The sequence below is a fragment of the Thalassophryne amazonica genome, chromosome 18 (genome assembly GCF_902500255.1).
Source record: "Thalassophryne amazonica chromosome 18, fThaAma1.1, whole genome shotgun sequence".
In the NCBI taxonomy this organism is placed as follows: Eukaryota; Metazoa; Chordata; class Actinopteri; order Batrachoidiformes; family Batrachoididae; genus Thalassophryne; species Thalassophryne amazonica.
Genome location: NC_047120.1, coordinates 7,552,996 through 7,580,248, shown reverse-complemented (window position 1 = coordinate 7,580,248; position 27,253 = coordinate 7,552,996). Strand labels below are relative to the sequence as shown.

Sequence of the window (27,253 nt, the reverse complement as noted above, 5' to 3'; positions counted from 1 at the left end):
AACTCTGTAATTGTGATCGTCATTGAGTTTTTAACACTGGGATTACCAGCATTTTTACACTACTCCTCTATCTACCAAGCGCTGCCAAATGGCAGCACTGGGGTACTTTACATCTCATTAGGCCACATTTTGTTATGTACATGGGGGCCATTAGATCAGAATGTGCAAGTGCTGGAAAGCCAGCTCACAACACATACTCACTCTGTTGACTGAGAGACGCAGAGATGGCTAAGCTTTATAGCACAGAGCATATAAGATATTTTGGACATCCAGTGTGGGCAGCAAAGTACTGTGCATATGACAATAAAGCTTTGAATCTTGAATCTAAATTTCTTCTACTAAGTGTTGTGTTTTTTGTAACAAGTTCACAGAAAGGAGATGTGGCAGTGCCAGGTGCATTCAGACAAACTAGGTCAAATGTCACTTGGTAACAACAGAAATAATAAGAATATAGAAATAACAAAACATTAGCATAATAACTATTGAAGTAATAGTGGTACAAATATCATTCCTAAAGCTATGGGTATGTCTTTATGGTCAAAGAATCTGATAAAGTTGAAAAGTTTATTTTATTCTTTATAACTAAACATCTGTTTTTTCTTATGTACTTGGGTTCTGTCTTTAGAGTTACTTCTTACAAATGCAACTGAAACTATTTTTTATTTTGCTGACACAAAGAGGACAAATGCGCAAGCTGAATAAGGTGCTACTGTGTATTAGCTCATGAAAGGGGGTCGTTGAGATGTAAATCTAGGGAGTGCCATTTGGCAGCGCCTTGGGATTTAAAGGTATAACTGCCATTTGGCAGGTCCTTGGGAGTTCCAGTGTTAAAATGTCTATCGCAAAGTGTTCTTTTTTTACGACATCGTGCAAGTTTTATCAGACTGTGGCAGTCCTCGGACACTGATCTGTGTCTTATAGATACAAATCAGTGTCCTCAGATTCGCTGAGTTTTGAGGAGAAAAAAAGCATGGCTGTTGCGACAGTTGTCGTAAAGTGAGACTGGCTGGTTGTTGCAGCGATGCTGTGTGTCTCTTGCGCGAAGCTAAAGCTGAACGTAGCATGTGGACATCACAAACCTTTAGAGCTCTAAAGTTTTTAAAAGAAGACGTGCAGCCCGTCTGTGTCACGGACCGATGTCGGACAGAGAGAAGATGGTGAGAAAGACGGTTTGAAAAAGTCTGATAAGGACAAGAATCTGTGGAATTGTCGCTGGCTTCATCAACACATCTGAAAGATAAAAGAAACCGGAAAAGTGAACTGTGCTCTCAGGAAACACGGTAAGAAATTTTCTCTCTGGAAAATAAACATTGTGCTGTTCAAACAGGATTTTAGACAAGATTATGTGACTTTTTTCATTAATCTAGACTTTCTTTCATTGGGAAAAAAAAGACTGTGGCTTTGAATGGATTTACATGAATTTACACAAGAATGAAAATAAGTTTTTATTAATGTAGACTTTTTTATGGTAAAAATACACTGTGGCTTTGAGTGGATTTACAGGAATTTACACAAGAATATGTGGCTTTTTACTATAATGTATGTTATTGATATTTTACCATGATTTTCAAAATATTCTCCAAGCTTTAGCTGTGGTTTTTGAAATGCTGTAACAGTCTTTTCAGTCTTCATGAATTTCTTGTAGTTTAATTGTTCTGAGTTAATGCATAATTTGGGTTACACTTAAAAGGAAAATCATTCCAGGTCCTACTTCCACGTCATATTCTGTTATTTCAACATGATCACCTGCTGGTTCAAATGAAAGGTTGAATACAGGGTCATTTAAATATGCACTAATTTTGAGACTTTTGTAGCAGGAGGTGTTGAAAATGTATCATTAGATTAAAAAAATTGATTTGGTTTCTGGGATCCCACGGGGCCCGAGACCCCAGCTCCTGGGGGCCTGTGCCCCCCAGAACCCCTGCAAATTTTCCTTGGATTTCACAGTTTTCATTTCACAGCCCCGAACCGTTTAAGAAAAGTTGATCATTAATAGTTCATCATTTAAAAACATAAAATCAGACACTATTCATGAGTGATATAAATACTTTACAAATCATATTTTTATTGTATTTACATTTTTCCTCACAAATTATTAAGGCTTTACGAAGCATAAATAAACCATTAGCTGATACTCAATGTATCAGTTATAACATTTGAAAAATTGCAAACTACTTATCCTTATTCCTCAATACTTTATGCATCATTTGTTAATAATGTACAAATCTCAAGTCTCTTTCCCCATCACTATCAGTTTAAAGACTTTATCTATGTACAAATTCTTCTTTCAACATACAAATAAGCCTTAACTGAGCATTAGTTAAGCATTTGTAACATCCTTGTGGTGATTAAATTTGTTTTATACCTCATTTGCTTAATATATATTTTAATCACAATCTCAAACAGTTGACCAATTCACTTTTATATGTCCATTTATAAACGCTTATCAACAAATTAGTAAACTTAAAAATACTATTATAAAGCCTTTACAAGCTGTTAGTAAAGTATTTGGTGTGAGCTTAACTAAAGCGATGGTTAAATTTGCTTTATAACTCATTTGTAGATGCTATTTATATATGTTACGCAGAGTCACCAACAGTTGACCAATTCACTTTTATATATCCATTCATAAATACTTATCAGTGCATTTTTTGTTTTGAGGAATTGGTACGGCGGTATTAGACGAGTGCGGGTTCATTTGTCGTGAAATGTTAAAGTAAGGTGGTGTCAATTTGCGAGCAATTGCACTGCTATTAGTTGCTAACTGATAGCTAAACGTGGGTTCAGAATGGGTCGCCATTAGCCACTAAGCGATAGCCGTTATTCAGTTAAATGATATTAAAAATTAATGAGGCTTTTATATCTGACAATATAAATTCACATCAATCAAGCGGATAGCCTCTCGGACAGAAACAAAGTGTCCCCTTGATGATTTTCAACCTTAAAATACGTTAAGCAGTTAGATTTGGTACGACAACAGCTAGCAAATGCAGCTTTAGCCTAGCTTTAGCTAACACTTACGCACATAGCCGATTAACCATTTTTTCAGTGAAGTGTCCGCTGGAAGTGTGCGTGTGAACGCCAGTGATTAAGCAACATTAGTCCATATGGTCCAAAAAATGGTTCAAACCAGTTTTTCATTTAAATTTTTCTCCTCGGACACACGTTGACAGTGAGAACAGAAACAGGACGTGTCATAGGACATCTTCCTCATCATTTTAATTTGATGAACAATTGTGTGAGCTGCTGCCATCTGTTGGTGATATAGTATCATTTGCACTTGGTGTTGCAGCCATTTGTTGGTGAGGTAAGTAAAATGACATCTTATTTGGTTTGAAAAAACAATAGGTTTATATTCCTAGAAACGACTAGGTGCTTAAAATTAAGAAATTTAATTAATAAAATGATTGGATGCTAAAAATTAAAATTAAGAAATTGAATAAAATAAAATAAAAATAAGGAATAATAAATAAACAAATAAATAAATAATAATTAAATAAAATAAATGTCACCGGGAAAAAACTCAATATGAGGACCTCCTTAACCAGAGGTAAAGTATTTGAGAGAGCTAAAAAGGAAAAGAGGAGAGTATTAGAGAGCAGAAAGCAGGTAGCAGCTAAAAGAACAGAAGACAAATATGATGAACAAATAATAGGTGCAGAGAGAAGTCGTTATTGTGGGATTCTTAAATGGTCTATAGAGAATTAAAAATCATTTATAAATATTTTATAAAGACATTACATATTTTGTTATTAATAATTAAGCCATCTATTCATGTTCTTACCAATGCTTTGTAAATGTTTTACAAGTAAAAAAGAATGCTTTGTAAATGTTTTACAAGTAGTTATTTAAGCATTTACTTACACTTTATAAATGCTTTACTAATGTTTTATAGCGTGCAATAAATATAAAGTTTTACCAATTTTTAAATATTACACCAGTTGTTTGTCTTGTGTCCAGTTAAATACAGATGTTTAATCAATCGTATCTAGAACCAGAACTGATGAATATTAAACATTGTTTCCTGCTTCTAAGCAGGTGGTGCCCCTTTGGAGATATTTGACTAAATGTCAAATTTTATTAAATATTGTTTTAACTTATATCTGCTGTACATCTGTAGCTGTTGTGTCTGTAACTGTGCAGTGAAGTTAAATCGTATCTACCATGGATGAGCGTGAAACTGTGTTTGCCTTAGAAACAGACCATTCAGTGGGTGTGGCTAAATGAGCCAGTAACTCTCCGCAGACTTACATGCAGCTACCTGTTTTCAGCAGATACATGATTGAAGTGGTTACAGTTCAGAGAGAGCGAACACAAAAATCAAGTTGAAAGACGTGATTGGCTGTCTTGTCAATCTGTGAGGACGATAAGTCTGAGAAAACAAACTCAGTGTGGCTGTGTGTTCCACATGCGCTGGCACAGCCTTATTTACACTCACTTCTCGTTCAGTCAGCGTTAAACCTCTTTAATGTCTCAACTGAATAGGCAGTGAAAAGAGAAGAGGCCAGCAGGTCCGCTCCATGAGAACCATTGTGTTCAGAAAGTATCAATCAGTGCTTTTCTGTGTAATTCTGTTCATTCACAAAGGGCCAGGAAGTAATTTTCAAATTGAAATGCCACTTGACTTCAACTGGATGAGAAAAGAGGAGGCGAGCAGACTGAATCTATTCATTTGAGGCTGCCGTGTGTTACAATATCTCACTTTCAGCCCGCGTGTTCGTTTTGTACTTAAATCCTATGAGGACCTGTTTGCATATACATTTGATACTTTTTCTTCAGCATGTTTCTTAGAGTTGTTCATCATCAATATTTTCAATTCCAACATTCTGGTGAGAAGATAATTAAAATTTGTTTACTTCAGCTTTCAGACTTGACTCTATACCATGTCCACTTGTTCGGCCCATTCAGGGCCCTGGTCATGATTTTATCGTCTTGCCTTGCTTCTGTTTTTGATTATTCTGTCTGTGGTTTCTGTTTATCTTTACCTTCTGTGTTTTATCATCTCGGTTATGCTCTGTTTATCATTAGTTGTGTTTAATTTATTTTCTTTGTATCACCTGGTTGCCATGTACAGTAGTGTTCAGAATAATAGTAGTGCTATGTGACTAAAAAGATTAATCCAGGTTTTGAGTATATTTCTTATTGTTACATAGGAAACAAGGTACCAGTAGATCCAGTAGATTCTCACAAATCCAACAAGACCAAGCATTCATGATATGCACACTCTTAAAGCTATGAAATTGGGCTATTAGCAAAAAAAAAAAAGTAGAAAAGGGGGTGTTCACAATAATAGTAGCATCTGCTGTTGACGCTACAAACTCAAAACTGTTATGTTCAAACTGTTTTTTTTAGCAATCCTGTGAATCACTAAACTAGTATTTAGTTGTACAACCACAGCTTTTCATGATTTCTCCACATCTGCGAGGCATTAATTTTGTTGGTTTGGAACCAAGATTTTGCTTGTTTGCTAGTGTGCTTGGGGTCATTGTCTTGTTGAAACACCCATTTCAAGGGCATGTCCTCTTCAGCATAAGGCAACATGACCTCTTCAAGTATTCTGACATATCCAAACTGATCCATGATACCTGGTATGCGATATATAGGCCCAACACCATAGTAGGAGAAACATGCCCATATCATGATGCTTGCACCACCATGTTTCACTGTCCTCACTGTGAACTGTGGCTTGAATTCAGAGTTTGGGGGTCTTCTCACAAACTGTCTGCGGCCCTTGGACCCAAAAAGAAAAATTTTACTCTCATCGGTCCACAATATATTCCTCCATTTCTCTTTAGGCCAGTTGATGTGTTCTTTGGCAAATTGTAACCTCTTCTGCATGTCTTTTATTTAACAGAGGGACTTTACGGGGGATTCTTGCAAATAAATTAGCTTCACACAGGTGTCTCCTAACTGTCACAGCACTTACAGGTAACTCCAGACTGTCTTTGATCATCCTGGAGCTGATCAATGGGTGAGCCTTGGCCATTCTGGTTATTCTTCTATTCATTTTGATGGTTGTTTTCCATTTTCTTCCACACATCTCTGGGTTTTTCATCCATTTTAAAGCATTGGAGATCATTGTAGATGAACAGCCTATAATTTTTTGCACCTGCGTATAAGTTTTCCCCTCTCCAATCAACTTTTTAATCAAACGCTACGCTGTTCTTCTGAACAATGTCTTGAACGTCCCATTTTCCTCAGGCTTTCAAAGAGAAAAGCATGTTGAACAGGTGCTGGCTTCATCCTTACATAGGGGACACCTGATTCACACCTGTTTGTTCCACAAAATTGACAAACTCACTGACTGAACGCCACACTACTATTATTGTGAACACCCCCTTTTCTACTTTTTTTTTTTTTACTAATAGCCCAATTTCATAGCCTTAAGAGTGTGCATATCATGAATGCTTGGTCTTGTTGGATTTGTGAGAATCTACTGAATCTACTGGTACCTTGTTTCCCATGTAACAATAAGAAATATACTCAAAACCTGGATTAATCTTTTTAGTCACATAGCACTACTATTATTCTGAACACTACTGTATTTAGTTTTGTCTTTGTTCCTGTCCGGCCTGTAGTTTGTTTTTTCGTTCTTGCTCATTGTAATGCATTTGTATTCTTTTACTTGTGGTCCCTTTAGTTACTTCAGTCTCAGTTTAGTTTTTGTTTAATAGTATAGTATTATTTAGTAGAGATGTAGTACCCACCCATGAACATTTGCCCTATTGACATTTCAAATCCCGCAAAACTTCGGAGAGGTCGCCGTGCTGCGAGATCTCAGTAACATTGAGAACTGCATGGAGACGCTCTGATCACGCTGCACTTTAACCGCAGCACACGGACAACACCATTAACATCGCAACATAAAACTATTTTTTATATTGTGCCCAAAACTCTCATGAATATATTCTCTGGGTTTATAGACGTTATTATTGGGTTTGTTTTATGTAAATGTGAGAATCACAGGCTGTCTCTCCGTTATTTTCAATGGGAGCTGCTGTGAGCTACACTCGCTTCCTGATCATGTCGTTCTGGGGGAAAGTGAAGTTTGCCCTTTAACATCTTGATTATTGTTCTTTACAACACTGTTTGTCCTCTTTGTTCCAGACTAATATATATAATAGTCTGAAAGTCGGTTTGCGTTTATCAAATTCAACACAGATTAAACGTAACAGACACGGATTATTTGTTATAATTGTTTTAGCAAGTTTTCAGGGTATCATGCAGCAGTCTCTTATTAACGTGATGAAAAGCATAAAAAATTACATTTTTGTAGTATAATATTCATTTACAATTGTCATCATGTGGATTCTCTATGTTGTTTGACTGCAGTGACTCTCTTGTGTGCAAGGGATTATGGGATACGTCAATAGGGCGAATGCAGTGGCAGCAAAAAACAAACAAAAAGGTGGAGTGTCACTTTAATCTCTCACTCAGCCTCAATCTACTTTCACATACTAGAGTGTTACTGGATACACTCACACCATGTGTCTGAAGCATGAGTGAACCACAATACAGCCACATATTATTAAACCTCAAGAATCAGAATCAGAATCGCCTTTATTGTCATTGTAATTTGCATTGCAACGAGATTTGAGTGCAACTCTAAAAGGTGCTTTTCCAAGGTGTGAGTAATTGTTAGCCAAATAAAGGATAGTGATTTTTAACAATAAATTATTTAAATATATGTACAACTAAATAAAATGTGGACCAAAGTAAAATGTAAAATGAGAATTATTTACAACTGTGGAATAATATTGCACACACACACACACACACACACACACACACACACACACACACACACACACACACACACACACACACACACACACACACACACACACACACACACACAGCAGTTGAAAGGAGCTGCTACAACCCTGCTCAGTCTCTCCACATTATTTCTCTTTGACATAACTTTTATTCCGCACCATCTTCTGTGACCATGTTTTAGATGTGATCTCATAGTTTAGTGATTTTACAGGTTACTGTAAAATGAGCCTACTGGCTCATTTTGCTGAATAAGTCCTCTCACTTGACAGCTAAACCCTGTAAGCACGTTCTTTTTGGGGGGAGCAATTTTCTTGTAGGGGGTGAAAATTGACCAGAGGGAGTGAAGATGCACAGTGGGGATAGCAGTCTGCAGTGTGCAGCCAAACATTATGTAGTGTTACAGATGTAACAAAACACACCCAGAATCGGATTGTTCATTTTGCAAAAATGTGATTTGAGTTCCCTCACTCACACTTCTGTCATCTTGGTGCCATTCCACATTTTCACTGTGCCTCAAGTATTTTCATCTAGCCGACTATAATTAGGGAATAACCCTGCTGGATTTTATGGTTGCAAATTGAGTTTGACTAGCAACACGTTATAAAACGGCTATTTGTGACCATAATCCAGCATTAACATCCGCAAATCATCACACACAAGGAGGTTATTCCCATTCTAATCCAGTTCCAACATTTGCACAGATCTATGTCTACCACTGAAGGCTACATCTTAATCCGCATAATAATGTCGTTTGACAAAACTGTTATGCAGACAAAGGGCGTGGTCGCTCGTCAAAGCTTACCATCACAACAGCATCGTCATGCCAAACTGGAAATTCTGTGAGCAGAATCCACATCAGTATGGTATGGTAGCTTCAATTAATCCATTTTGGCATAGTCGTCGCTCCGCCACTTTCTCTCGCTCTCAGGTGACAGCGCCGTTATTGACATCTGCGTAGCAGCGCACGCAGTCAGGGCGCACAGTAATACATCAAATGTGAAACGGTCGAATATTTTGCCACCATCCACACAATATTTTATGCCCTGAAATCTCAAAAGACTAACCAATCCGATTTGCAGAAAAAAATGTAATTGGATTAGAATGAATGATTTCCATTATGTGATTATCTCCCTGTGGTCCAACAGAATATTATTCTCAATGTCTGTCCTTATGTGTGTTTCTGCTGGAATGTCATTATTCTGTATTTGAATCTCTTCTGAGTATTTTGATGATTGTTGTGATTTACACATGCTGTTACTGATATTTTTTGGACTGCCTTTTTTTTTTTTTGCTGACCTTTGTTATACCAGCCCAGTCTCATGTTTTTTTTTTTCGTGCTCCCGTGACAAAATGAGGCAAATTTTCATTATGGAGCTTTTTAAACTCACTATTCCTAATCTTACTCCTTCCCCCCACCCTAACCATAACCACCCCGACCCCCCCCCCCCCCCGCTTCACTTTTAATTTCGTGCAGCCATCACGGAACGAATAAGAATGAATTTGTGCTGCTGTGACGAAAATGAGGCACTTTTCGTCACAATATATTTCGTGCTGCTGAAGCATGACTTGCTGTGAAACCAGGTTGGTTATGCACCAATAACCATCCTACTCCTGTTTGTTGGACAAGTACTTTTATTTTTAGACTGTTTTTGAGTACATTAATTTTTTATCCTATGCGTTGTTTGTCATCTTGCAGAATCTCTGAAAGACTGCTGCCAGATTACTGGGTCAGTGTGGTGAGTTTAATCTGCACTTTTAGTTTAATCTTCTGCCTTCGAAATCCTGTTCTTAATGTGAACTGTCACCTGATTTTGTGTTCTAATTTCAGGTTTTATAATAAACTGCAGAATATCACAGAATGATGTCTGTCCTCTGCAATGGGGTCCACATTCTGTGAAGATGACATGATGGTGAGTTAAAATTGGTTAAATGTGGTGAGACTGCTATCAGAAGTCCAGTGCAAAAGCATAGAGGAGGTAAACCAGTTCAAAATGTTTTACAACAGGTTTGATTGTCCTGATCCGATCTCAAAGACAAAGCATTGATCAAAGGATCTGTGAAAAGACAATATCATCTCATGCTATTTTCCTGGCTCAGAAAGCCATCAAAGCCTCCTCAGCCCACATGCATGTCAGTGCCAACATGACTGCCAACTGAGCCTCTCCTGCAGTAACTCCCCCTCAAACAGTACATCCACACATCACTGTGTCCACAGTCCAGCCAAGGTCAGTCCTGTGATTAGCACTTAGCACCAGGGGCTACCACTGGCAGGCATTGTAACCCTAATGAAGCCATCACAGCATGGAGAAATACTGCCAGTCAGCCTAACTGGACCTGCCTGATTTACAGCTGGAGAGAAGTCTGCAGATCAGTCAGGCTGGGAATATATGGGTACGTGAGCAGAGCAGTAGTTAAACTGTCAGCGACTGACAGCATAATGACATACTACCGTCTTATAGTTCTTTGGGATCTCCGTTGTGATGTGATGTTTTCTCACTGCAGTGACACTTTGTGGATGGTACTTTGTGTGTATGTGTTACACATCATTTTTCTCTTTGGTTTACAAACTACACACAGAACACCAGACGTACTGATATGACACACTGATCTCAAATCAGAATCACATTTTTTGAATATAGCCAAGGTTTTCTTCTCAACTTTGCATCATCTTTAGAATATTATTACTACTACTATTACTTCTACTAATTGCACAATCCCTGGGTATTGTTGTGTGGGCCACCAGAAGAGGAGGTACTGCTGGCCCACCACCAGAGGGCGCCCTGCCTGAAGTGCGGGCTTCAGGCACGAGAGGGCGCTGCCGCCACGGACACAGCCAGGGTTGACAGCTGTCACTCATCAACTCATGACAGCTGTCACCCATCTCCACTTCATCAATCCACTCCATAAAAGCCGGACGTCATCTCCACCTCGCTGCCGAGATATCATCTACCTGTGAAGGTAATTTCTCTGCTGACTTAAAACTAAATAATAGTCTGAACTCTTTTGCAGCCGTTTTCCTGTGGGTGTTGCCTTATCTGCTGGATTGGCGTTTGGTGTGAACAGCGACGGCTTCGCTTCACACCCAAACCAGATAAGTGGTTTAACAGGAGCTGCACGAGTGTGTGATTAGAGGTGGAGGTGACTTTCCACCTTCTGACTGTTTTTGTTACTGGGTGTGCACACACCCACATCTCACTGTTTGTGCTCCTCGCCAGCAGTACCAGATCCGACAGTCGGGGATGGTGATCACCTGGGAATTCGGGACTTGGCGGCTCCAGTATTCACCAGGTTCTGTGGCGGTGGAAATCGTGTGGTTTCGGCTCTCAGGACAGACGTCTTCTATCCTCGGGCCTGCCCACACGTCACCTTGGTGTACTGACTGCTATCAGATTCTGTGATTGTCTGTATAATCGTTGTGCACATTCACAACATTAAATTGTTACCTTTTGGCTCATCTATTGACCATTCATTTGCGCCGCCTGTTGTGGGTCCGTGTCACTACACTTTCCCCAACAGGTATAAATCCATTCTAATCCAAATTAAACACTCCAAAACAAAAATACATAATATATACCGTGCATCTGGAAAGTATTCACAGCGATTCACTTTTTCCACATTTTGTTATGTTACACCCTTATTCCAAAATGGAGTAAATTTATTTTTCCCTCAAAATTATCTTTATAGTACCACATGTGACATATTACAGTACCACATCTTTACAGTACCACACATGAAAACAAAACAAAAAATAAATAAAAATAAAAATAAAATAAAACTAAGAAATCACATGTACATAAGTATTCACAACCTTTGCTCAATACATTTTGGTGCACCTTCTTCAATATGGTGCAACAAGCTTGGTGCACCTTCCTTTGGGCAGTTTTCCTCTTTGCAGCACCTCTCAAGCTCTATCAGGTTGGATGGGGAGCGTTGGTGCACAGCCATTTTCAGATCTCTCCAGAGATTTTGAATCAAATTCAGGTCTGGGCTCTGGCTGGGCCACTCAATGACATTCACAGAGTTGTCCTGAAGCCACTCCTTTGATATCTTGGCTGTGTGCTTAGGGTCATTGTCCTTCTGAAAGATGACCCGTTGCCACAGTCTGAGGTCAAGAGCACTCTGGAGCAGGTTTTCATCCAGGATGTGTCTGTACATTGCTGCATTCATCTTTCCCTCAATCCTGACTAGTCTCCCAGTTCCTGCTGCCGAAAAACATACCCACAGCATGATGCTGCCACCACCATGCGTCACAGACAATTTTGTTTCTCATGGTCTGAGAGTCCTACAGGTGCCTTTTGGCAAACTCCAGATGGGCTGCCATATGCCTTTTACTAAGGAGTGGCTTCCGTCTGGCCACTCTACTATACAAGTTTGACTGGTGGATTGCTGCAGAGATGGTTGTCCTTCTGGAAGGACAACCATCAGAAGAATGCTGGAGCTCTGACAGACTGACCACCGGGTTCTTGGTCACCTCTCTCACTAAGGCCCTTGTCCCCCGATCGCTCAGTTTAGATGGGTGGCCAGCTCTAGGAGGAGACCTCCTGGTGGATCGAAAGATGTTTGTTTCCATTTACAGATGATGAGGGCAACTGTGCTCATTGGGACCTTCAAATCAGCAGAAATGTTTCTGTACACTTCCCAAGACTTGTGCCTCAAGACAATCTTGTCTCTGAGGTCTACAGACTTCATGCTTGGTTTGTGCTCTGACATGCACTGTCCACTGTGGGATGTTAAATGTAGACAGGTGTGTGCCTTTCCAAATCATGTCCAATCAACTGAATTTACCCCAGGTAGACTCCAATTAAGCTGTAGAAACATCTCAAGAATGATCAGTGGAAACAGGAGGCACCTGAGCTCAATTTTGGGCTTCATGGAAAAGGGTGTACATGTGATTTCTTTGTGTTTTATTTTGGAAAAATCTTAAAAAAAAAAAAACTTTTTTCACATTGTCATTATGGGCTATTGTGTGTAGAATTTTGAGCAAAACAATGAATTTATCCATTTTGGAGTAAGGCTGTAACATAATAAAATTGTGGAAAAAGTGAAGCACTGTGAATGCTTTCCAGATGCACTGTATGTTAGAAAATTTCTTGCAATTGAATTAATAAAGTACATAAAATATCCCAAATAACAACAGCTAACTATTTCACTCATTCCATCAGATCAGGGCCACAGATTAGGTGATTTTTGCCACCACACAAATTATTTCAATCCATTACTAATCAGTTTACTCAGTTCATCACAGTGTGATGACACCTTAATACAGTAGTGTTCAAAATAATAGTAGTGCTATGTGACTAAAAAGATTAATCCACGTTTTGAGTATATTTCTTACTGTTACATGGGAAACAAGGTACCAGTAGATTCAGTAGATTCTCACAAATCCAACAAGACCAAGCATTCATGATATGCACACTCTTAAGGCTATGAAATTGGGCTATTAGTATTTTTGAATTATTAAAGTAAAAAACAAAGAAACCCCCCCCCCCCCCCCCCCCCCAAAAAAAAAAAAACCCTGAATATATGTCACAGTGTATTACGCTAAGGAAACATAGCTGGACATGTTACTGCAGTAAAAATAACTCTAATTTATAATCTGTGTATAATGAACTGTTTATCATATGTAGTCCTCACAATGCTGCCACAGACATCTACATATTTCAATTTCCATTAAAAAATAAAAATAAAGTAGAATTAACACAACCCTTTCAAGTTATCAAAACCTGTGCAAAACCCCTGTAAAGTACCTGGTCAATGACCCAGTGCAGAGAACTGCAACTTAGGACTGTTTGAACAGGTTGTATTGTCAACAAAATAATAAGCTAAAGCAGTGATGTGGCAGACAGTCATTTAAGCAGGAGTTACCTAATGCTGCGTTTACATGACACCACGTCACGAATGCCACGAAGTATACATTCTTGGCCGCTGATCATGAATGTGATGATTTGAGGCAGAGGTGTCAAGTGTCCTCAGGAACTGCTTCAACCTGTTACCATGCATTATGATTAATGGCACGTGTTGCTGGAGAATTATCAGGAACCATTATGCACTGTCAAGAATAATGTTCCACGTTGCTACGCGCTATCACGCGAAACAGTGCATCGTTAAGTTCTGTCACATTGTGAATGAGGCGAATTGTCTCCACACACACACACCCATATTCATCCAACCGTCAGTTGCTTGAACAATTCAGATTGCTCCAGTTTGCACCTCAAAAGCCACAGCAGAAGAACTTTGTGACTGCATGCTTTAGTTGGGCTCTGTGCCATGGAGTGCCGCAGAGAGGACGAGGAGATGGAGAGAGCCAGATGTGTGAATCCACGTGGCTCTTGTCTTGCTCGGTTTCCCAAACATCAGGCACAAGCAGGTGCACGCTGAGGAGCATTGGAATGAGACTTTTAGCTGACTTGGCCTCACGGTCCTTCAGCATACTGCCACAATGAAACTGAATGTGTTGCAACAGGTTTTAATTCTGTGCAAGTCATAGAAGAACGCTGTCACGCTCTATTAAGGATCACCACTAATCAAGACGGATCAACACGGTATGAGGCGAAATGAGGGTGGTGCGTGACATCCATGGAAGATTTTTTTGACAGCCAAAAACATGCTCCATTTCCTGCTTCTGTGCCAAACAATCAATAGAAAGACAGAGACAGACAACAAGAAAAAGAAGGAAGAGGAAGTGATACAGACTGACAGAAAGACTTACTAAAAAATACATTTATTTACAAACAGAAATCTGATAGAAAATGATGAACATGACAAGAAATGAGACAAGAAGGTGCAGAGCTGAAAGGATGGATGAAACTGTGAGGAACTAAACCCAAATGGAGCAATAAGTGAAGAAATACCCCGCAGGAAATATACTGTGAAGACCAGTTTAACAGGAGACAGGTGTGTGATTATTCACGATGAACAGGTGAGTGGACAGAGGCACACACACACACACACACACACACACACACACACACACACACACACACACACACACACACACACACACACACACACACATGAAGAGAAGAAATAAAGCAGCAATCAGCTGACTCAGCAGAAAAATATAGACAAAACCTACAAATACACCAAAACGTCAAGCACAGGACAATCTGGTGAAGGAGGTGTGTTTTTAATTGACATACGTTATGTTGACTTGTCCCTTCAGCTGCTCACTTTTTTTGTCACTCCAAGTCACTACAGCAGAGCCAAAGTGGATCTGCATGTTGATTTGACTCACGTTTACTCCGGATGTCCTTCCTGACACGCTGATGCACGCAGAATGGGTTCAAACTGTTTCATCATCGTTAACAGGCTTCCGTTCAAAACTTACTTATGAAGTTTGTCTACTTTCATCTATTTTCGCAGTAATTAAAGACAGCGCCGTTAAATGTGTCAAATATACCCACTTTTCACACCACAATAGAGCTTTAAAAAGTGGCATAAAAAACATAGTTTAGATGCACAAAAAGTGTCAAATACATGATCACGGTTGGGTGAATAAGGTAAGACGTTATATTTATCTGCCCAATGGCTGGGTGAATAGCCTTTGCCAAATAAAACTGGGTCATTTTAAGGTGTGTTCCTTGCATATTATTATTTTCCTCTGGCCAGTTATGGTCTTTGTCCACATGTGGCCTGGTCTGTTTTTCTTGCATGGAAGCCAAGAAGTGATTTCACTCATAATTCTATTTAATGAAACCCCACCACAGTCAAGAGCCCACCTCACCCACACCATTTCAGAGGGCTCAGTAAAAGAATGCAGAAAAATGGTTTCATAAGAAAGTCAGCGGGGTGAATGTATCCACTGAATGGAAATAATGAATAAAAGTAGATCATGGAACAGCAGTCAGTATCGGCTCTGTCCTTTAATGCAGCTTATGGTGTCTGTGGGGGACTGGACCAACGGCGGCTTAAATCACACACTCACACACACCCGAGGGTGCGAGTGTGAGAGAAAGGCCAGGGCAGAGTTGCAGGAATTAATTGAGGTAGTTTGTTTCACAGCAGGGAGTCTATTAAATGCCATGTCACCAGTGGGCCGTGGGGAGCAGTACTAACACTGACAGAAAGGGCTGGCGAGAGGAGCAAAGAGAGGTTGGTCCTCCAAAGCCAGCACTCACCTCATTCATCACCGCGTTACCTCAACCCTCTCTCCTCCACGGCTGCTCAGGCCACAAACACATTTGCTTTTAACTACGCGTTTGCATCTGCACAAAGCTGCCTGGCATGTTTTGGGGTGTTAGTTGTGCATGTTCTCAGAAATTACCTTGACACATCCACAAGATGCAATATACCCACCTGACCTGGAGGGGCAGCATCAAGATGAGCAGCAGCAATGTCAAGTGGTGAAAATTTTTAAGTTGTGTGAACAATTCTGAATTTACCACACATCTATACCATGTGTCGTTGCTGTTGCATAGAAACAAATTTACTTGTCAGAACAGTTGGAAGAGATCAGTCAAATTTTGTTATTGTTTACAACGTGAAATTCTACATGGTGCGTGTACTCTAGTGCGCCATCTACTGGAATCCTCCAGTAACACACATAGTCCATAGGTAAATATGTGTACATTTATGATCAAGAAGCAGCCACTTGTCTACATGAGGCAGATATACATCTACCATGATCCCTGGGTTGGTCAGGTTAGACTTTACAAACACTGTAAAGGGCCTGTTTTGATTTGGGGCTCATAAAATATCCATCCATCCATCCATCCATTTACTTCCGCTTTATCCGGAGTCGGGTCGCGGGGGCAGCAGCTCAAGCAAAGCCACCCAGACCTCCCAATCCACACACACCTCCCCCAGCTCCTCCGGGAAACCCCAAGGAGTTCCCAAGCCAGCCAAGAGATGTAGTCCCTCCAGCGTGTCCTGGGTCTTCCCCGGGGCCGCCTCCCAATGGGACGTGCCCGGAACACCTCTCCAGCGAGGCGTCCAGTGGGCATCCGGAAAAGATGCCTGAGCCACCTCAACTGACTCCTTTCGACATGGAAGAGCAGCGGCTCGACTCCGAGCTCCTCCCAAGTGACCAAGCTCCTCACCCTATCTCTAAGGGAGCGCCCAGCCACCCTGCGGAGGAAACTCATCTCGGCCACTTGTACTCGCGATCTCGTTCTTTCGGTCATGAGCCAAATCTCATGACCATAGGTGAGGATCGGAACGTAGATTGATCGGTAAATTGAGAGCTTTGCCCCCCTACTCAGCTCTCTCTTCACCATGGCGGTCCTATTCAGCGACCGCATCACTGCAGATGCTGCACCGATCCATCTATCGATCTCACGCTCCATCCGTCCCTCACTCGTGAACAAGACCCCAAGATACTTAAACTCCTCCACTTGAGGCAAGGACACTCCACCGACCTGAAGAGGGCAAAGCACCTTTTTCCGGTCGAGAACCATGGCCTCGGATTTGGAGGTGCTGATTTTCATCCCGGACGCTTCACACTCGGCTGCAAACTGCCCCAGTGCACACTGAAGGTCCTGATTTGATGAAGCCAAAATATTAAATATCTTGAATTGAATTTTTCTGCACTTTTCTCCTGCCTGATACAACTGTATCTTTCAGTTTCTGCAAAGGTTTTCCTTATTTTTTTGCCCTTAGTGTTATTTTCACTTGGATTATAATTTACCAATCAGATCATGTTTGTGCCTGTGTTCAAAGACTAATGAACATGTTAATCCTGGAATGGAATACATAAAGTTCCATTTTGGGGATCTGGATGAGCAGGTTTTGGCATTACTGCCTTGCAGCTGGTAGCTCATGGGTTCATTTCCACCGTGATCTTTGGTGTGGTTGACAAGAGGCCAAAAACGAACCCACTCATAGGCACAGAGACATTCACTTTGCAATTTGAAGTAGCAAATTAAAAATATACTTCATAGAAACACGTGTATTTTGAAAAAAACAACAAAAGCAACGAGTAATTATGGCAAAAAAAGTTTTGTTGCAGTAGTTTTTCCATGTTATTAGAAAATATCTTATTTCATGCAGAACAGAAATACTGCTCCCCCTCCCCCTTTTTGACATTCCACAATCATGGTACAAAGAGAAGAGAAGTTTGCTCAATGTTGAAAGATAATAGCGTCATGGCAATATTGGATTAAAAAAGGCATGCCAGAATGGATGTGGTGACATCTGTACGAGGTGTTCGAGATTTTTCATGAGTGCCATTCAAATCCTCCTTTGTGCCCCAATCCACCTCATTTTTGTTATGTGTGAAGGGGCCCTTACTCTTCCTTTGCCAAGACTATTACAATGACAGTTATTGCATGAGGACAAAACCTAGCAGTTACTGAAAATGCTCTGATTTCACAATTGTGCTTTGTTGACATTCTGAAACTACAGCATAGGTTTTTTACAAATCTATAATGGAACCTCAGCTAGTAATATACAAAATAAAGACATTTATTTCAGCAGAAGATGAGAGTCAAAATGAGTCCCAAAACACCACAACTGAATTGAGGTAAAACACAAATTAAATAATATGGAAGAGTCTCTGGATAAAACAACACACAATTAGCCAGAAAATCACAAGAAAGAAGACCAGAACAAGGATTAACTGGTAAATAGTGCACAAAGGGATGAATTAAAATACAAAAAAGGGGACCAGAGAGTGTGTGCCAATTACAGGGGCATCACACTACTCAACCTCCCTGATAAAGTCTACTCCAGGGTGCTGGAAAGGAGGGTTTCCACCAATAGTTGAACCTCTCACTGTAGAAGAACAATGCGGGTTCCATCCTGGTCTTATAACAACTGACCAGCTCTTCACTCTCACAAGGATCCTCAAGGGTGGCTAGGAGTATGCCCATCCAGTCTGCATGTGTTTTGTGGACTTGGAGAAGGCATGTGATCGGGAGATACTGTGAGAGGTCCTGGCAGAGTATGGAGTGAGGAGGTCCCTTCTCAAGGCCAATCTCTGCACTCACAAAGCAAGAGCTGTGTTTGGGTGCTCGGCAGTAAGTTGGACTCGTTTCCGGTAGGTGTTGGCCTCTGCAAGGGTTGCGCCTTGTCACCAATCCTGTTTGTGATATTCATGGACAGGCACAGTTGGGGGGAGGAGGGTTTCAAGTTTGGTGGGCTCAGGGTCTCGTCACTGCTTTTTGCAGATGATATGGTCCTGTTGGCTTCATCGGCCTGTGATCTCCAATACTCAGTGGGTCGGTTTGCAGCCAAGTGTGAAGCAGCTGGGATGAGGATCAGCACCTTGAAATCTGAGGCCATGATTCTCAGCAGGAACCTGATGGATTGCCTAGTCCAGGTTGGGAATGCAGTCTTGCCCCATGTGAAGGAGTTCAAGTATCTCTGGGTCAAGTACCTCCGAGTGAGGGGACAATGAAGCATGGAATTGGGAAAAAAAAAATTAGTGCAGTAGGGATGGTGTTGCATTCACTTGGCAATACGCTTGTGACAAAAAAGGAGCTGAGCCAAAAGGCGAAGTTCTCAATCTACTGGTCAATCTTCATTCCTACTCTCACCTATAGTCATTATGGTTGGGTCATGACCAAAAGTACTAGATCGCGGGTACAAGTGGCCGAAATGGGCTTCCTCAGGAGGGTGGCTGGTGTCTCTCTTAGAGATAATGTGAAAAGCTCGGTCATCCTTGGAGAGCTCAGAGTAGAGCTGCTGCTCCTTCATGATGAGAGCCAGTTGAGGTGGTCGGGCATCTGGTAAGGAGGCCTCCTGGGCACCTTCCCAGGCATGTCCATCTGGGAGGAGACTCTGGGGAAGACCAAGGACTAGGTGGAGAGATTATATCTCCACACTGGCCTGGGAACGCCTCGTGATTCCTCAGTAAGAGGTGGTAATGTGGCCCAGGAAAGGTAAGCCCCTGCTGGAGCTGTTGACCCAAGGCCCGATCTTGGATAAGTGGTTGAAGATGAGTGAGTATGAGTGAGTAGGTCAAAGGGTAAAGTCTGGAAAAATCATGGAACATTGGAAAAGTCCCTATTTTTAACATTGAATTTCCAAAAAATCAACTCTGTCAAAAAAGATCACATTTCTGCCATATAATTCAGTTGAACATCTGATTCTCCACTCTGCCCAAAATACTACATATTGCCAAGGTTAGAAGAATAAAGATCGGCCATATTACTTTGTCACTGTATATAGGCCCCCAGGCCCATATTCTGAATTCTTAGATGAATTTGGTGAGTTCATCTCTAACTTGTTGACTAGTGCACATAACATTCTGTTTATTGGTGACTTCAACATTCATCGCACATTAGTGGAAATACCTTGGATTTGTTTCTCACATGTGGTATTGCTGTCATGAATATTGACATCATGCCTCTTGCATCAGTGGTCTCTGATCACTCACTTATTAGGGTTACAGTTTCACTGCCATGTTTAGTGGAACACCAACCTTATTCATCACTGCTGTGATGCATCAACTCCTCAACTACGACTGAACCCGAAGCTAGACTGCCTATTATCTTAGCTTCACATTTGCCAAATGCCCAATCAGTAAACAGTCTTGTGGATAGTTTTAAAGCTAGTACTCAAATTACACTCTACATGATTGTACCACCTATATTAACACCACAATACCCCAAAACACAGTCACCTTGGTCAAATGATTAATTGTGTGACCTCATGCATAAAGCTAGAGGCCTAGAACGGAAATGGCATAGTTCAAAATTAGAAGTATTCCACCTCGCGTGGCGTGATGCTATCTTAGACTATAAGCATGCAATGCTAGCTACAAAGCAGGCCTATTACTGTTGTGTGTTGGGGGGTGTGGCTGGATATTTTGGCGTTCTTTTCTTTTCTTTGCTCTTCAGGTGGCATGGAAACTGATTTGTCTGTGGAGAAGGTGCTGGCTGAAGAGTCCTCACCCTCATCAACATCATGTGTAGCACCTGTGAATGGTGCTCACATGCAACCTTAAAGACTTTCAGCTGAAGCAGATAATTGGATGGCGTTGTGCATTTAGGTCATGTGTGATTCAAGCAGAACTGCCGGGAACTCGACCTTGTGATGTTCGTTTGTGAGACGCTGAGGACCGCGCCTGGGTTTGACACATCGAGCCCGTGAAGCAAGGAAGGGTGAGGACACATGCTGTCAGCACACATTAAAGGTAATTGTTTGATTAATTGTTGATAGTAACTTGGTGTTTTGTTACACAGTATACTTGAATTGTGATGAGAATTGTGCAGCTTGCTTCTCACTGCTGTGGCGTGCGGATAAGTGATCCTCCACCTGTTGTGAGAAGCTGCTCATTTGCATAAAGTTAAAAAAGATACAGACCTGAATGTGTTGCTGATAGCGTGTGTCTTTTGAAAGATATTGTTGTAACTGCTGACTTACCTCACCTCTTCTTTGCTTCACAGAGAGTCAGTTTGTCGTGTCCACCTGGGGGGTGTTTGGCGGTGGTAGTGGGTCCAGGAGCGCCAGGCTTTGATCCTTGCGGGCGCTGGAGAGCGTGCCAACAGTCACTCCACCAGAAGGACGTTGTTTCAGTTTTGTACACATTATTATGCACAGGTGAAAAATAAATTGTTTCTGTTGTTGGAACCGCTTTCTGGTTATTTTTAGCGCTGGGTTCTGTCTGACGCAGGTCCGTTCCTCAACTCGCATCGACACATAACAGTAGTTCCCGGCCATTCCATAATGGACCCAGCGGCAGAAGCGGTTCCTTTTGCCGAAAAAGTTCAAGAACACTTGGAGAAAATATGGGAGCAATTACAGCATCTCGCAAACCAAATTAAACAAACAGACGCCTGTGTTACGGAGCTTGCAGCGCAAGCCGTTCCGCTTCCTGCTGCTCCAGCTGCGGCATCATCGATACTAGTGCAGATAACTCCGTCACCCAGAGATTCGGTGTCCGAACCGATTGTTTGTTGTCCGGAGCCTTGTGCGGTGATGCAATGTTCTCTGGTTTCTGCTCAGTCAGGTTGGAGCACCGCAGCTTTACAAGGAATGTTTGTAGATGGGTTAAATGAGTCATTAAAAGACGAACCGGCAGTCCGTGACGAGCCAAACGATTTAGATGAGCTAATATCGTTGGTGATTCGTCTAGATGATCGGATGAAGGAGCGTGGACGCGAGAGAGGACGCCCATCAGAGAGGGTTTTTTCGTCTCGGGGCTTTCCCCGACACAGATCTGGGCCGCCTCTTCTTCGCCCCACTGAAGCTCCTCCGATGGGACCTCTGGCTCCTCCTGTTGACGAGCCCATGCAGCTCGGACCAGCAGAGATTACTGTATTGCCCCGACATGTAAGCGTCAAGAGAAATAATGGTGATGTATCTCCAAGTGTTCTGAGACAGGCAAAATAACACACATAAAAAAAAAAAAAAATCTAGCACGGGTAAATGTTTTGTTTTCTTTAAATAGGGGTTATAATTGTATGGGGAGTCAGAGGCGTATCTGGTGGAGTGATTGTTAGGCGGTTAGAAGTCCGCCTGGGCTCACTTAATTGTTAATTTTTTATGTGTTTTTAGGTATTTTCTGTTTGGGTTGTTGGGTCGTTTTATTTTGTTGTTTTTTATTTCTCTACATCCCTAACCCCAACCTCACTTGCCCCAAGACCGTTTGTCTTGTGGGTTGTGGGGTGGTGCAGGTTGGTCACGCTGAGCATTCTCAGAAGACCTCTGCACCTAGGGGGGGGTGTTAGAGGCGTTTTTCTTGGTTTGGTTAGGGCCCGGTTCCACTCCAGCCTCGGTGAGCCTTTGTACCGTTCGTCATTGATGTTGCCGGGGTGTGGTGCAGCGGAGACTTACCTCAGTCGGAGGAGTGGGCCGATCTGTTGCCGTTTGCCATTTCGGTAGTTCCACCCCTCCCGAGAGGCTGGGGTATGGTCGAGTTGGGGCACCGGACGTATTTCCGGTTCTCTGCTGCGCCTTGGGGTTGGAGCTGGGTTAGTTTTTTCCTGTTCCCTTCTCCGGCTTAATGTTTTGAGCCGTTCGCCAAAGTTGAGCCGCCGAGGGGCTCTGGGAGGGACCCGGGGTCTTTCGGGGTGCCGGGGAGGGTAACAGGGTTTACGGTCATTTTATATCCCCCCGGGGTTGTTTTTGGTAGTCCTCCGGGGGTTGATTTTTGATTTTGTTCTGTTTCCTTCCGGGTTCCACCTCCAGGGTTGATGGGACGGTCCTCTGGGGGGGAATTGGCTTGGGGCCAACTAGCCAAGTGTGACCGGGTCTGGGGTTCCGGGGTTGTGGGGAGGGTACCTCCTGGGGTTGATGGTACGGTCCTCTGGGGGGCGCCGTTTGCTCCATGTACACCTGGGGACCTTTGTGGGATTATGGTTCTGGATGTTCCTCCTGGAACTGGCGATGAAGGCCTTCTGGGGGGGGTTGGGCTCTGCAGGTCATTCTGGGGGGGTTGTTTGTTATTTTTCTTTTATGCATTTACGTTTGTATTGTGTTTGTGGGGCTGTGTTGGGTTTTTGCGTTTGGGAGTTTTTCTTTTCTTCCCGGGGTTTGATGGGACGGTCCCCTGGGGAGGTTTTGGGTGGGTTTTATGTTTTTTTCTGTGTGTTGAATTGTACTGGGGAATGTTTTGGGGCTTTTGTTGATTCCAGCCGGCCTTCCAGCTGCGGTGCCTGTTCTGCTGTCTGTGGTGGACCTTAGGAGCGTGGTCCTGTCTGCTTCCTGACGTGGACCCCGGAGGGAGGTGCTGTTCTCGGGCCTGGTCTGTTCGGTCACCGGGAGGCTTCCCGTTGATGGGGGGGTACTGTTGTGTGTTGGGGGGTGTGGCTGGATATTTTGGTGTTCTTTTCTTTTATTTGCTCTTCAGGTGGCATGGAAACTGATTTGTCTGTGGAGAAGGTGCTGGCTGAAGAGTCCTCACCCTCATCAACATCATGTGTAGCACCTGTGAATGGTGCTCACATGCAACCTTAAAGACTTTCAGCTGAAGCAGATAATTGGATGGCGTTCTGCATTTAAGTCATGTGTGATTCAAGCAGAACTGCCGGGAACTCGACCTTGTGATGTTCGTTTGTGAGACGCTGAGGACCGCGCCTGGGTTTGACACATCGAGCCCGTGAAGCAAGGAAGGGTGAGGACACATGCTGTCAGCACACATTAAAGGTAATTAAGTGTTTGATTAATTGTTGATAGTAACTTGGTGTTTTGTTACACAGTATACTTGAATTGTGATGAGAATTGTGCAGCTTGCTTCTCACTGCTGTGGCGTGCGGATAAGTGATCCTCCACCTGTTGTGAGAAGCTGCTCATTTGCATAAAGTTAAAAAAGATACAGACCTGAATGTGTTGCTGATAGCGTGTGTCTTTTGAAAGATATTGTTGTAACTGCTGACTTACCTCACCTCTTCTTTGCTTCACAGAGAGTCAGTTTGTCGTGTCCACCTGGGGGGTGTTTGACGGTGGTAGTGGGTCCAGGAGCGCCGGGCTTTGATCCTTGCGGGCGCTGGAGAGCGTGCCAACAGTCACTCCACCAGAAGGACACTATTTTTGTTTTTACACTTTTTATGCACAGCGGGTGTAATAAATATATTGTTTTTGGAACCGCTTTTCTGGTTATTTGTAGCGCTGGGTTCTGTCAGACGCAGGTCCGCTCCTCAACCCGCGTCGATACATAACAATTACTCTGATTTGATCAACAAAAGCATCAACAAGCATAACTCAAAGTTCTTGTTCGACACTTATTCATGGACAACCACCTGTAAGTTGATCTTCTTTTATAGCACAAGATTTCTTGGGGTACTTCGAGAAGAAAATCAATGACATTAGGTTAAACATATCCCAGCATGCATGAACCCAGCCACTACACCCTGCTATTGAGGTGGGTGTCATTACTGAGGTATTACATAGATTTACAGAATTTGATAGGATCTCACTAGGCACGCTGATGGAACCCGTAACGTCTACAAAAAACACAACCTGTTTATTTGATCCTGTACCAACAAAACTGTTTAAGGACCTGTGGCCCACTCTTGGGCCAACTGTGCTGGAAATTATTAATCTCTCATTAACTTCTGGATCTGTTCCTAAGTGTTTCATATCTGCAGTGATTAAATCATTACTTAAGAAATCTAATCTTGACCCTAGTGTATTGAAAAATTATAGACTGAAATCAAATCTATCATTTTGCTCTAAAATTCTGGAAAAGGTGGTTTCACAGCAGCTTGTGGACCACCTTGCTGAGAATAATGTTTTTCAGCCACTGCAGTCTGCTTTTAGAAAATCTCATTCCACAGAGACAGCTCTCACTAAAGTGGTGAATGATCTGCTTGCAATGGATTTGGACACCACTGCGGTTCTGGTGCTGTTATATTCTTGTGCTGCATTTGATACCTTGGATCATCATATTCTACTCGATAGGCTGGAGAATCATTTTAGGATTACTGGGAGGGTCCTTGCATGGTTGACATCATACCTGACCAGTTGTTCTCACTGTGTTTTGTACAATAACACTACCTTTAACCTCAGTGACATGAAATTTGTGGTTCCACAACGATCTGTGTTAGCCCCCCTGCTTTTTTCCCTTTATATAGTACCCCTTTGGCACATATTGGGCCTTTCATTGCTATGCTAATGATACTGATTTATACATGCTGATAACTGTTGGTAATCTCATCCACATAAAATCCTTAGAAGATTGCCTTGCATCAGTGAAAAGCTGGATGTCTAGCAATTTCCTACTTTTAAAATCTGATAAGACTGAAATGATGGTTTTTGGTCCAGTGAAACATTGGCATCAATTTGACCAGCTAAAGGGGACACTTACTTCTCTCACTGTGATTTTAACAGGCAAAAGTTTTGATATTTTAATATAACAAGCCTGAATTATTTTTTTTTGATGCCCTAAAAAATTTCATCATCAAAAACTGATCACAAACTGGCCTACTGTCCCTACTTCAAGCCTGTGAGGTACATGGAGATGATGTCCCCCCAGAGAATTTTACCAATCAAAGATCAAATTCTCGCAAGAAAGTATATTGTATTTTTTCATAAGGCTTGTACATATACTAGTAAATCTAACTTAAAATATGCTGGAAAAGCATCAGAAGCTACCACTAGCTGCTCATCAAACAGTGACCCTCCTGCCAGACTCATTAGGGACCTGTAATCATTGTCACAGTTTAACAACTGTAGCCATTGTTTCATCTGTGGCTCATCCTCCAAACGAGCTGAGAAGCTCACACAGGTGTTCACTAGCTCTGGAGATGCCAGTAGAGAGAAGGTGTTGAAAGCAGCATCAGCCAGAGAATATGTCGTCATCTACCAAGGAATGGTTGCACATCCTGTTCTCTTTGCTTATGATACCAAGTATCATCGCTCATGCTATAGTCATTATATTCCACAAGTATTGTACTGTCTAGCAACAAAACGGTTGCATCTCTGTCAAACCTAAGGGAACAGTATGAGAGATTCTTCAAGAAATCTGAAATCTGAAAAATCAGACATTGTCTGCTCCTGGTCAGAAACTCACACACAAGTTATAGAGTTATATAGTTTATAGAACATATTGGAAAATCAGATATTGTTTGTTCTTGTCATGATCTGGACTTTTTGTATCGTGTTTTGTTCTGTTTAGTTTTGCTTAGTTTAGTTTTCATTGTTTTTCAGTGTGTGAGATCTCTTGCTGGGTTTTTCCTACTTGGGCTTTTTCTGTCCTTATCTCTCTTGTCGGTCTGTCTTGGTGCTTGGTGGTGGGCTGTGCACACTGTCTGGGCCACACCCTGTTCTGGAGCTTTCTACACACCTGTTTCTAATCTATAGCTCATCACTAGGGTGTATATAATAAGGGTGTAAGGATATATGTATTTGTATTGAACCGTTTCGGTATGGGATGTTCGGTTCAGTAAACGGCTGTTCATGGGTGAGTTCGCGTTGCGTGTGTTTACATTGAGTGTTTACATTTACATTGAGAAATAAATTGTACCAAAATAAAGGGATTCTTTAACATTAATTCTCTTAAAAAATTCCTTATAGAGTGTGACAGTTTTGGACAAGTTATTTTTTTCTGGCAAAAAATTTGAAGGTTGAATAAAATTGAACAGGGCTTTATGCTGGAACCATTGTGCTGCACTTTACTTGTGGAAAGGTTTTGTTAAAAGCTGTTTACTAGGAATTTATTTTCTTATAATATTTCATACATTTATTGTTTATTTGAGAACATTTTATTTAACTTATTACTAGGCAGCACTTTGCAATTATTTTATTTTCCTGGTTGTATAGTGTTACAATAAATTGTTGGTTTAAACAACAAGCAAATTTCAGTTTTGCAATTTGTTCTCATACTGTACCGAAAGTGAGCCAAACCATGACCTCAAAACCGAGGTACGTATCGAACCGTGATTTTTGTGTATCGTTACACCCCTAGAATATAAGCTTCTCTGGTTGCACTAGTTCTCCACCAGATCGTTGAGCCTTGTGCCTTCATTTCCAACTCTGTATTTTGTAGTCCTGTTTGATGTTGTGTTTTGACCACCTTCCTGTTTTTCTGACCACACCTAACGCCTGATGTTCTGGATTTGTTTGCTGATTTTGGACTGCCTTTCTGTGTGCCAGA

At 41.7% G+C, this 27,253-nt stretch overlaps 1 long non-coding RNA gene across 1 annotated transcript; it reads left to right on the top strand.

The window, feature by feature from the left end:
• Positions 1 to 302: 302 nt before the first annotated feature.
• LOC117531326 lies at positions 303 to 27,062 on the top strand. Its single transcript, XR_004566610.1, has 3 exons — positions 303 to 356; positions 2,718 to 2,721; positions 26,962 to 27,062. It is a non-coding gene; the product is annotated as an uncharacterized LOC117531326 (long non-coding RNA).
• Positions 27,063 to 27,253: the final 191 nt, after the last annotated feature.